Consider the following 13,331-nt stretch of genomic DNA (forward strand, 5'->3'; position numbering starts at 1 on the left):
ATTTTTTCCACATTTTTTTATTGGTATATTATAGTTGTACATACTCATGGGATTTGCTGTTACATATCCATACATGCATACCATATACTATGTAATAATATAATCTGGCCAATATCACTCCCTAGTACTTCTCCCATTTCAGTGTATGTTTATGATTTTCTTAGTGTTGCATTGGAGAATACAGTTAATATCCTAATTTTCCAAAAGTTAAGTATAAACTGGTACCAATTGAGTTTCAGTAGTATACAGAATCTCTACTCCTTTAGAACTCTACTCCCTTTAGTTGTTGTCATAAATTTCATGTTAATGTATTTTGTACCCATTAATATAGATTTGTAATTGCTGTTTTACACATTTGTCTTTAAAGTCATATAGGAAAAAAGAGGCATTAAAAACTAAAAGTATACTGCTACTAACTTTTTAAAAAAATCTATGTAGCTACCATAACTGTTGATCCTTATTTCTTCATGTGACTTTCAGTTATCAGAAGTATCTTTTCATTTCAACCTTGAGGTCTTTCTTTAGCATTTTTTTATAGGGCAGATCTACTAATGAAGATCACATAATTCTGTAAAAGTTGATTCTGACACTTTTTGTCAGCTTTTGTGGAGGAATGAAGTTTGGAAATCCTAATTCTGCTGTTTTCACTCTAGTTTTATGTCACCTTTCTTAAATGGTACAGAAATGTGGATATCCCCACCTGCATGTTCTTACTCTCTGTGCATTCCTGCAAACAGTTGCTTTGGAATACTCTGGAGATTTGGGCCACAGACTTGGAGGATGAAACTAAGAGGAGACCAAATTTGCCCTAAAGGTAGGTTTAGGGTCATTAGACATTTCCTGGGCCCACTTACCAGAATATTATCTAGAAAGGAGCTATGTCTGTTTTGTTCTGTCTGAAGTCTGAGGCTATTGACCCCTCTCTTTCTTGATATAGTTTTTCATTAGGCATCAGGACACCATACTCTTTTAAGTTTATTGCTATTTCACTGGTAAATTTTCTTAACTTTGATTTTTAATATTTCTCCTTCTCTTTCTCACCATGTAATATTGGAAGATGCCAGGATTCAATCCTTGGTCTTCATCTCTTTTCTGTCTATACTCATGTTATTAGATCTCCATCTCAGAGTTCCTTGTGAATCCAAACACTGTGTACCCACTTCCTGCTCAACGTTTTTGCTTGGATGTCTAATAGACATCTTGACTTTAACTAGAAGACACCTGCTCCATCTCAGTGAAGGTCAGTTCATCTTTCCAGTTACTCAGGTTTAAACTATCCTCTACTCCTCTTATATATCATAGCCAGTCAACTGGGAAATTATCTTTGAACTGAAGACAGTGCCCTGGAGGAGTCTCATGACTCCTCCCTACCTTTATCCTGGTTGAAGGTACCCCTTCTGATTGTTGCTAGAGCTTCTGACTGGGCTTTCATGTTTCACCTTTGCCTACTATAGCAAATGTGAATCTTGTAAACTCAAGTTAGGTCATTCCCTCTTTTCTTCCCCCAAGCCTCCAAGGGCTTCCCCTTCATTTATAGTGAAAACTAAAGCCCTTCTAGGAGTCAATGCATGAGAACATAACCCGTTCTGCCTAGTGGAAACCTTGTATATGATAGTGATTCCAGCCTTTGGAAAGATAGGTTCTCTATTTGGTGCTGGACTTTGGGCTGGGGGAGTGAAAACCTGGATTTGGAGGAAGCTGCTCAGCAGATGGAGTTGGCTAGCCCAAGAAAAAATTCCAGAGAAAGGGGGCTGAAAAATGGAGAGGCATCTTCTTAACTCTGCAGCTGAACTATAAGCCAATAAATAATCCCATTTGGCTTAAACAGATGTGGTTGTATTTTCTTTCTCTTGTATCCAAAAACCTTAACTAAAGCAGTGGTGAAGGAAGAGGTAGAAATTGGCATTTATCACTGGGCATTTCCTTTTGGTTGGGTACCACCCTAGGGGAGTTGCATTAATTATCTTATTATATTCAATCCTTCCTTCTTGTTTGTTTATAGTCTCAATCCATTTTTCTTACTTATACTTATCTTTCAGTTCTTTTCTGAGAAGTGCTTTAAATCACTTGATCAAAACTCTTATTTCCATCAAAATACATTCACTTTGCCTCCGATTAATATTTATGTAAATGACTTCTCCATGTTAATTCTTACCTGGTCATGTATTTTTTTGTGTCTATGAAAGTGTATTTTATTTAGACTAGAAACTTTCTAGCAAAAAAAAAGACAATACCTTATATTTCTTTTAGTATCTATTTGTTGTGCCCAATGGGCTCTCTATAAATATTATTTATAGTGGTTTAAAAACATTATCTGTCTCAGGACACTTACATTATTTATGGGGGCTTTAAAATAATTTATTTACAGTAAGCCACCCAGGAAAGATTATGCTTATTTTATACTTTTTAAAATCTAGATAAAAACAAATAAAGTGTTTAGAACATGGTTAAGTATATTATTAAATGTACAAAACTGGTATTATTATTTATGAAGAGTCTCACATTAGCACATTTTATTTGTCTGTTAGCACATAATTCTATCTTATGTAATTGTTGTTTACATCTACATCGGCTATAATTTGGATCTGGAATGTTCCCCAAAGGCCCACGTGTTAGAGGCTTGGTCTGTAGCCCTTGGCACTGTTGGGAGGTGGTAGAACTGTTAAGAGGTGAGGCCTAGTTGGAAGTTTTCCAGTCACTGAGGGCATGACCTTGATGATAATACAGGGACCCCAGCCTGCTCCTCCCTTTTCCCTTTGCATCCTGGCCATGAGGTAAATGTTTAAATGGTTTTGCTCCCCCATGTGCTCCCACCATGATGCACTATCACAGACCCAAAGCCACAGGGCTGATCGATCATGGACTAAAACCTCCAAACTGTGAGCCAAAATAAACCTTTTATTTCAGGTATTTGTTACAATAAATGAAAGCTGACAATAGCTTCCTCCTTTTAACTTATGACAGACTCCTTGATCCTGGGTCACTGGTGTTTTGCATGTTTGTGGGAGCATGCAGTGTGGAGAAGAGGAAAGAAAAATTAAAATGCAGTCATAAATATATAGAAAGGGGCTGCACATACATAGATTCTGGAGGAAATAAGTACTGTGGATCTTTAAAACTCTGAATACCCTCTGGGTTGCATGACCATGTTTTTGTTGTTAAAAAAGAAAGGCCCCCACTTGAAGATATTTGTCTTTGTGCTCACTTTGTTTTTTGGGTATTGAAGAAACCTTATATCACACAACATGCAAGTGATTCTAGTGCCCAGAGAAAGCAGGGGCTCATGGCCTTGTTGAGCCAAGTGCAGTCGAGTCTGACTTTGTCTCTATTGTCTCTCAGTCACGTCTCACTCCTCAAGAGTCACTCTCAGCAGACATGGTGCACGGTGCCAAAGTATATGGGTGTACAAAGAGGTGGGGGGCAGGTGTGCTGTTTGGCTTTGGAACCTGCCAAATCGACTACACTTTGCATTTCTGGCTCTTTCATCCACCCGGTTTCCAACTCCAGGCACTCTGCAGGTTTAGGTTTTCATCGAAGCCACATGTACATTGTTCTGAATTTTCATTTCAGTTACTTGCATACATTTTTTTTTGGATCCCTGTAAAATTGATTCCAGTGTGTGTGACACATATTTAGACCAAGGATTGAATTATTCTTCTCAGACTCTGTGACAATATAACATAAAGATTATTGCTTTTTTCCATCTGATATTTAGATTCTAGATTTTTAATTGATTAGTCTTTGTTGTGAACTACTCATAGGTCATGTCCCTGAAGTAAATCAAAGCTAGACCAATGGAGTTATAATTTGAAATTAAAATAAGTTGCTCCAAAATCTTCACTGATAATATCACAAATATGGCAAACAGAAAAGATGTCCTTATGTCATGAGGGTCTCTAATATACCTCAATTTTACAGATTCAGTTCATATTTATAAGCGCTGTGTGAGAGAAAGGTGGTATGCTATTAGTCCTTGTCTTCAAGGAATATGTAAATAATTATTTGGTAATGAGAAATAAAAGGTAAGTAGGAAGAATTACTAATAAGACCTGAAGGGTAAAAGAACATACTCTAGAAATTCAGTGGAAACATCACTTTAAGTGATCCTGGAAGGCTTCCTGGGGGCAGTGCCATTTGAAATGGGAGTTTATTGTTTTCTTTTCTCATCATGTGCTGATAAACTCAAAAGTGGCACCAAGCTGTTTGAAATTATTCATTTTGTACTAAGTCTTTAATAAATAGTGCCTCAGAAAATGACTGTTTTGGTGTTCCTTTAACATTTATTAAGTATCTAATAGCAGATACCATAACAGAACCATTTTCTATCATTAAGATAATAACATTTACTGGGGGGCATTTATTTCAGGCTTTTCCTGCCTAGAATATCCCACTCTGCTTTACTCATTCCTCCCTCCTTGTTTCCAACTTTGCAGACTGTTTATTTATCATTCTTCACATTACCTGGCTTGAGTGTCCCATCTGTTACCTAACAGATACAAGAATAGATAAGGAAAAAATGGTTGAAGGTGTTACGGTGAAAGTGGAAGACCAGCTGTTATTGACTCCTCTTCATCCCTCTCTGGGAACACACGGGCTTGACTTTGTCTAAAAGTTTAAACATGAATTTTCAAGAGCTAGAAAAGGGTTGTGGTTGGCTTGTGATTGCACTTTCCAAATGCAGAATGGTTGTATGCTGTTTCACATTAAGGTCACGATAGGTAACGACTGTCCTTTGATGTTTGGGGCTGTGATAACAAGTTTTCTATCTGGGAGCCTCCACTTTTAAAATCTGAACTCATGTATTTATTTCCAGGTTATAGACAAACAGGTCAGTTTGTCTCAAGATCAGACACATCACAGAAGTTCGTGTCCCCAAGGATTTTTTTTAAATGCTCTGTTGCATCAATCTGCTACATTCTTTTGTTCTTAAAAGATGGCAAGGACTGGGACACTTAATAAGGACATCTAACAGCATAGCTATTTTTCATGTGCCAAATAATTCATTAAGTTGGAACCTCAGGGGAAATGGTAGTGTCCTTTGATGCACTATTTTACTCTCTATGGCTTCAGTTATCCATGGTGAACTGTAGTCTGAAAATGTTAAATGGAAAATTTCAGATATGAACAATTCATAAATTTTAAATTGTATGCCGATCTGAGTATACTGATGAAATCTTGTGCCATCCTATTCTCTCCCACCTGGAATGGGCATCCTCTGTTTGTCCAGTGCATTCAGGTTATATATGCTACCCACCCAGTAGTCACATAGTAGTCATTTTGAATCAACTTTTGTGGTTCTACTGTTCTTGTGTTTAGGTAGCCCTTATTTTACTTAATATTGGCTTCAAAGTTCAAGAGCAATGATGCTGGAAATTCAGATATGCCAAAGAGCGCCTGTAAAGTGTGTCCTGTCAGTGAAAAGGTGACAGTTCTCAATTTAATAAAGGAAAAAAAATCTTATGTTAAGTTTGCTGCAATCTGTGGTAAGAAGAAATCTTCTGTGAAATTGTCAAGAAGGAAGTCAGAAATTTATGCCAGTTTTGATGTGGTGCCTCAAATTACAAAAGTTCTGACCACATTTTATCTGAGTTAAGAAAAAATGACATTAAATTGGGGGGTAGATGATATGAATGGGAAACCTATTCCAGTGGATAGTATGTTGCACCAGAAAACCTTGAGTCTCACTTCATGTCTTTCCATAGCTATTGTTATCATTTTACATCATCACAAGCAGAAAAGAGTGAGTACAGTACAATAAGATGTTTTGAGAGACAGTCTGACAGCCTTCATTTACATACCTTTTATCACCATGCAGACAGCCTTATAATAAAAAAGTGTACCCATGCAACTATTGTTTTTCTCTTTCAGTAAATTAAGTGAGATATTCAACACCTTATTGTAAAATAGCCTTTGTGCCAGATAATTCTGCCCATCTGTAGGCTGCTGTAAATGTTCTGGATATGTTTAAGGTAGCACAGGTAAGCCATGACTTTTGGTAGATTAAATGTATGAAATACATGCTTGATTTTGTTTTTTTTTTAACCTCTGAGTTTATGAGGACATAATTCCATGGTAAGTTAAGGGGCATCTGTATATCATTATAATTATTCTGTTATTATTGGTTATGGTTGTTAATCTCTTGCTGTGCCTAATTTATAAGTTAAGTATTATAATTTATAAAAACAGGTAAAAATGTTTTGGTACTATCCTGGGTTTCAGGTACCCACTGGAGTTCTTGGGATGTATCCCTCTTGGAAGAGGGAAAACTACTGTATTTATTTAAAATGTTTTTATTAGTGCATTAGAGTTATAAGTAATATCGGATTTCCATTTTGATATGATCATACATACATGGAAAATACTTTGCTCCATTTCAGTCCCCAGTGTGTTCTCTTTCCCTCCCCTCCTCTTTCCTCCAGTCGGCCTTCCTCCATTGGTCTTCCTTCTGTTTATTTATTATTGCTTTTTATTGGTACTCTTTTTATTGGTACTCTATAGATACACATAAAGGTACAATTGTATATGTACTTAGCATCGTTTGGTTCATTTCATTCCACACTTCTTTTCCCAAGCCCTCCTTCCTCCTCTATCCCCTTGCTCTGCTCCACTGACCTCCCTTCTCTTTTCATGGATCTGTCCCCTTTTCCTCTTTTCTTTTGCTCTAGCTTCCACATTTGAGAGAAAACATTCAATCCTTGACTTCTGAGTCTGGCTTATTTCACTTAACATGGTGTTCTGCAGTTGCATCCATTTACCAGCCCTCACGCACTGTTGGTGCGTGCAAATTAGTGAGACTACTTTGTAAAAGAAGGTGGAAATTCCTCACAAAATTAGGAATGAAACTACCATATGACCCAGATATCCTGTTACTTGGTATTTATCTAAAAGAACTAAAATCAACATACTCTAGTGATTCACCCACATCAGTGTTTATAGGAGCACAATTCACAAGATCCAAGTTATAGAACTACTGCATTTAAAAATACTATTTTAAAAATACTATTTTCTGGTTTTCTACATGGAAGAACTTGAATAGATCTTTTTCCTCTGCTCCTCCAAACCTACTCTTCACATCACAACACTTGCTCTTTCCTCTGACCTCGGGTTGAATTCTGTGGGTGGGAGGCCCTGCAGAAGACAGGACAGGAGGAAGGGCCTGAAGTTGATGTATTCGACACTCTTTACCCCACCATGTTCCTCCTTGAGGGATTGCCTGGGAAGAAGTATGCCTCTCAGAAACTGCAGGGGCAGCTCCCCTATCCGCCACCCCTCCTTTTTCTGCCTGGAATTTCCCCCTCTTTGCTAGTTTACCCTCCTTGCTCACAACTCTGCAGTCTTTTTATTAAACAATCCTCATATTACCTGGTTAGAGTGTGCCATCTGTTTCCTACCAGGATCTTCTGAAGGATACAGAGGGAAATCAGATTAGTGAGTTGAGCTACTCATTACTATTAGAAATCAGAAATTTTTCTTTTTTTGGTCTCCATAAGTCAGATTGGTTTCCACATAGAAATCAATCCGTGTTCCCCCAGAAAACAGTTGAATGACTATTTAGCATGGTCATTTTATTTTGACTTCTGAGTCTGGTTTATTTCACTTAACATGATGTTCTGCAGTTGCATTGTTCTATAATGCAGAGTCATGATCTATTTTGGGATGGCTTTTTAGGATGGACTCAAATTCTATGAAACATATCTTTGAGTTGGTTACATTTAAAAAAAATCAGAGCAACACATTAACATTTTCATTGATTAGCAGAAATATTATCTCAGAATAATAGGACCTGAAATAACAGTGATTAATCAAGACAGAAGTGTGTCTGTAAATCACATAAAAGTTCAAAGGTGGCAGTCCAGGACAAATATGGCAGCTTTGCTTCGTAGAGCCTCCAGAGACAGCCTTTCAATCATTTTCCTTCAGTAGGAAGGGTGGAAGGCAAAGAAGGGAGAGTGTCATAAAAAAGAAGGGCATCTTGCTATTTTTGAGAACATGGAAGGCACTGGAAGAGATTATGTTAAATGAAATACGACAGGTACAGAAAGACAGACATCACATGATCTCACTCATATGTGGAATGTAAAACAGCTGATATCATAGGATCAGAGAGCAAGATGGTGGATACTGGGGGTAAGAATGGGGCCTGGGGTTGAGAATTGGGGATATGTTGGTCAAAGGATACAAAATTTCAGTTAGGAGAAGTAAATTCAAGAGATCTATTGCATAGCCCAGTGAATAGAGTTAATGAAGATATATTGTGTTCTTGAGAAATGCTAAGAGAGTGGATATTCAGTATTCCTATCACAAAAACAGTAGCTATGTAAGGTAATGCATTAACCAGATGTAATCATTCCACAGTCTGATGTACTTCAATCACAGAGAAGCCTCATGGTCTTACTTGTTACAAATGAAGATAAGAAATGGTCTCAACTTTGGGCATCCATTGGCCAGCTTCCCACTATAGAAGCTGGAGAATTGGAATTGGTAAATCATTTCTATAAGGAGCCAGACTAAGAACATTTAAAGTTTTCTGGATCACATGCAACATCTTTCTCCTCCTCTTTTTTCCTTCCTTTCCTCCTTTCTCTTCCCTCTCTCCATTTCTTTCTTTCCTTTTTCTCCTCTGCCCTTTCCTCCTCCTCCTTCCTCTAGTCCTTTAAAAATGTAAAAAAATCCATTTTTAGCTTTATGGACCACCTCAAATAGGCTTCAGTGCAAACCTGGCTTATGAACTATAGTTTGTGGGACTCTGCTATAGAAGAAAGGGCAAGTGGGTAGTGGGTAATACTATAATCTCTACCATTTGTGGGCTGGTAGGGTAGATTCACTGCTATAACAGATAGCTCCAACACTGTATTGATTTAACACAATAAAAGTTGATTTCTCCTTTATATCACCATCCAAGTGTGAGTTGGTGATATGTGTGTGTCTGTCTGTATGGAGGGGCTACCCTGTCCATAAGTCATTCAGGGACCCAGGCCCGTTCCCTTCCTCCCTTTTGGTTGCGGGAGTGCTCTCTATCAGACTGGCAGGAGGAAAAAGAGACAAGAGAATGGAAAAGGTCCACCTGCTCATAACCAGTGACACATTATATTTCATAGGTGAGAACAGACTTATGCACCCCTTACCATCCCAACATGTAAGTGGTCTAAGGAAATGGACCCTTTTCGAAAAATGAGCTAGATTAGGTGCTCTGGAAGAAGAAGAGACGCTGTTATTCACACACACACACACAAACACACACACACACACACCAAAACCAAATTAAACAGAGAATAGAGAAGAGCTAAAATAATACTCTTTCCTTTCCAAGACCCCCAGTAGATTCCTGGAAACTTAGATAGTGCTGAACCCTATATATACTGTTTTTTTCTTTGTGTTCATGACATTACCATATAATACCAGAGTTCATCTGTCTTTCTATTTTACATGCCCTGGTGCCCCCTTTCCCCTACTACACTTTTACTTTGGGACCATTATTAAATATGTTAGAATTGTATGTGTTGAGGAAGTGTAATGAGTTCAAAGCCAGCCTCAGCAAAAGCAAAGTGCGCTAAGCAACTCAGTTAGACCCTGTCTCTAAATAAAATAGAAAATAGGGCTGGGGATGTGGTCAATGGTCGAGGTACTCCTGAGTTCAATCCCGATACACAAAACAAAACACTAGTATCAGAGTGACTTAAATCCAAATTTAAGAAATTCTGTTCTTTTTACATTCTAGCATCTTGTATTTCTCATTTGTAAAGTGGGAACAAAAATAATGATAATAATACATACCTTACGATTAAGTGATAGGATAAATATAAAGTGTTAAACATGGTCCCTGGCACATGGTAGACTCTCTCATAAATCTTACCTTTATTATTTTTGTCAAATTCTTTTTTACTTTTAAAGTAAAGTTTATATGTATGAAAAGTAATAATTTCAAGGGATCTGTCTATTATGATGTTATCGATTAAAGTGTTCTTTTATTAAAAGTGGCAGTTACTATATGGAATTTTCCCATAATTACATGGTACATGTTACAACATGTAATTATAACATAGTGTTTGATTCTCAAAAAAAAAACTAGAAAAAATGTAACTTTTTTATTATTAAGTTTTCAAATATTCATTACATTAATTTTATTTCTCCATGCTTCTGGAGAAAACTTACTTCCAAGCATCTTGTGTAAGTTAAATTATTTCAACATTTCTTCACATTTAACAAAAAAAAAAAAAAAAGTTGAGTCCTATATTTTGTTACTTAAGTTTTGGTGAAAAAATAAAGTTCTTTTATAATTTCTCATTCTTTATTAATTGAAGTACTTAGAAAGCTTTGGGGCTGCATAAAATTACACATAAAAGGAGTCTTAATAACTTTTTGATAATAACAAAAGTTCTGACTAAATTGAAATTGATTTTGTACCTTAGTATTAATAGCTGTACAGCTATTATGTAGCTATTAATGATACAGCTATTATAATTACAGCTATTATAATAAATGAGGGAATTATTTTACTGGTTAAACATTACATTATCATCTGCATAAAATGGTAATTTTTTTCTGCTTGGAAATACTTATTAGCATATCCATACTGTGTGTTTATGTTAGCTGAGAACACCTTCCCAATAGAATACAGTATTTCCTTTAACATAGCAGAAAATATTAACACTTTTAATTGAAAAGGCAACTGGCTACTTAAAATACATTTAAAGTATTTTTCAGGATGTGGAGTGAGGATTTAAAAAGAAATGTTTTGCAAATCTGTAATTAAATAAGGTAATCCCATTATTCTACTTAACTTCTTAGCTTGCTCAGTGGCATCCCGGTATCAGAATTGTTGATTTACAGAGACCATTTTAATCCTTTGTGATACTTTTAATTCACTTACAAATGACTCTCTGTGTGAAAGGTCGTCCCTGCTCTGTCCTTAAGGGACAGCGATGCTCCCACTGTGTGTGAGGGATTTGGTTTTGGGCCATGGAGACTTTGCTCCTAGGACTAATGGAACTTTTATAAAGCCAGTGCGGTCCCTACCATTTGTTCTTCGGGGAGATTTTATAATCAAGCTTTAATGACAGAAATGTCTATGGTTGGTACATTCAAGGACATTGTTCCCAGCTCTGTGAGTAAAAGATATGATCGCCTCATATAAAGTAGGAAGGGGAGATGAGGAGCATGAACCTGAACTGCGCATCTGGGAGCAGTTGGAGGCACCGCGCTTTGTGAAATATGGTAGTAAAACCCAACTCTCCCGAAGCTTTATTATCTGGCGGGTTAGTAATGGCCTGGTTTATTTCTGTGCACGGGGCATTCACTTACACTCTGTGCCCCTACCTCTGCCCTGGCTAAAGAGCTTTCCTTCACTGAAAACCGCTTCCGAATCCTCCAACCCCTTGTTTATGATAGGCACTGTTTCCATATCCTGCTGACAAATACAGCACCTGCTTGCTCCCTCAGTTCAAGAGCTTCAGAGCTGTTGACATTTTGAGTCATTCTATTTTGATGAATCTAGGCAAAGTATTTCCAGATTGCTACCCCATCCATATGTCTTCCCCACCCCCACTCACAAAGATGAAAATATACCTTGTTCTTTCATTTTACCAGCCGCTTTTAGATGACACTGACAAAGGTCGGCATTAAAAAGGTTATTGCCTTGTTTGATGTCATTGAGAAGTAGTGACAGGGAAAAATACCTTGTCTTCAGGATTTTATCAAATGTTTTTGGAAGAGCAGTGGTGAATGAGGTGGGTAAAATGGGCCAGGAGTCCTGGGATCTTTGCTATGCAAAGTGCCTTTCCCGGATGAACAGCTTCGACATCTTCTGGGAGCCCCTTGGAAACACCCAGACCTGATCAGCATCTTCCTGAGAAGGAACCCTGGGAGGGCTGTGCTCATGCAGGTTATGGAGATGCCTGCCTCAGCCCACTGTCTCATGGAAAATGGTCTCTAGAAATGTCAGTTCTGATGAGAAATCTCATAATGTAATAGAATAAAACTCATGTTCCCATTCTCACGGGAGTCTAGAATGTCATAAGCACCCCATGATGTTTGTTGGATGAAGAAACAGAAGATCTGAGCCACTGTTTCACAATAGCTTTTTATCTCCTAGATGATTTTGTACTATCTATGGGAAGAGAGTTCCATACATTTCCATATAACATCCTGGAATCTTCTCTTTTTTTCCCTCTTGTTTTGTTTTTGTTCTAGATTTCTCTTATGAATACTGTATCCTATTGTTTCTTTTTTGATTCTGAATACAACATATATTTGTGCATTTATTTGTCATTTTTGCAATGCTGGCAATCAAATCTGGGGCCTCATGCATTCTAGGCAAGCACTCTACCATTGAGCCCAATCCCTTATTCCTCTATTTTTAGTTGACACATAATTGTCTAAACTCATCATCCAGTGTGATCATTCAGTACATATATACGATGTATAATGATCAAATAAGGATAATTAACATTTCCATATCTGTAAAATTTTCTTATTTATTTGTGTTTGGAGACTTTGAATTCCTCTCTTTTAGTCTTTCATAAAATGTATAATAAATTGTTGTAAACTCTAATTATTCTTCTGTGTTATAGAACACATTTCTATAACATTTCTATATATTTCTATAATATTATGGAACTTATTTTTTCCTGTCTAACTATATTTTGGTATCCTTTGTTCAACTTCCCTCTAGTTCCATCCATTTTATTGTAAACAACAGGAATCCAGTATTTTTATGACTGAATAATATTCCATTATGTATATAAATCACTATTTACCCATTCATCTATTGATGGGTACCCTATCAATTCCATATTTTGGCAATTGTGAATAATGTGCAATAAGCATGAGAATGGAAATATCTCCTCCTCCTCCTCCTCCTCCTCTCCCTCTCCTCTCCCCCCTCCTCCTCCTCCTCCTCCTCCTCCTCCTCCTCCTCCTCTTCTTCTTCTTCTTCTTCTTCTTCTTCTTCTTCTTCTTCTTTTTCTTCTTCTTCTTCTTCTTCTTCATTTGTTCTAATTAGTTCTAACAGTAAAATGTACTTTAACACACCAAACATAAGTGGAGTTTAACTTCTCATTCTTCTGGTTGTGCATGGTGTAGAAACACACTGATCATATAGTCATATATGCACGAAGGGTAATAATATCCGATTCATTCTACTATCCTTCCTATCCTCATACCCCCGAATCCCTGACCCTTCATTCCCTTCTGTATAATTCAGAGTAACTCTATTCTTCCCTCATGCAACCCCTTTATTGTGAATTAGCATCCTCATACCAGAGAAAACATTCAGTCTTTGGTTTTGGGAATTGGCTTATTTTGCTTAACATGATGTTCTTCAACTCCACCTA

The sequence above is a fragment of the Urocitellus parryii genome, chromosome 7 (assembly GCF_045843805.1).
Source record: "Urocitellus parryii isolate mUroPar1 chromosome 7, mUroPar1.hap1, whole genome shotgun sequence".
Lineage (NCBI taxonomy): Eukaryota > Metazoa > Chordata > Mammalia > Rodentia > Sciuridae > Urocitellus > Urocitellus parryii.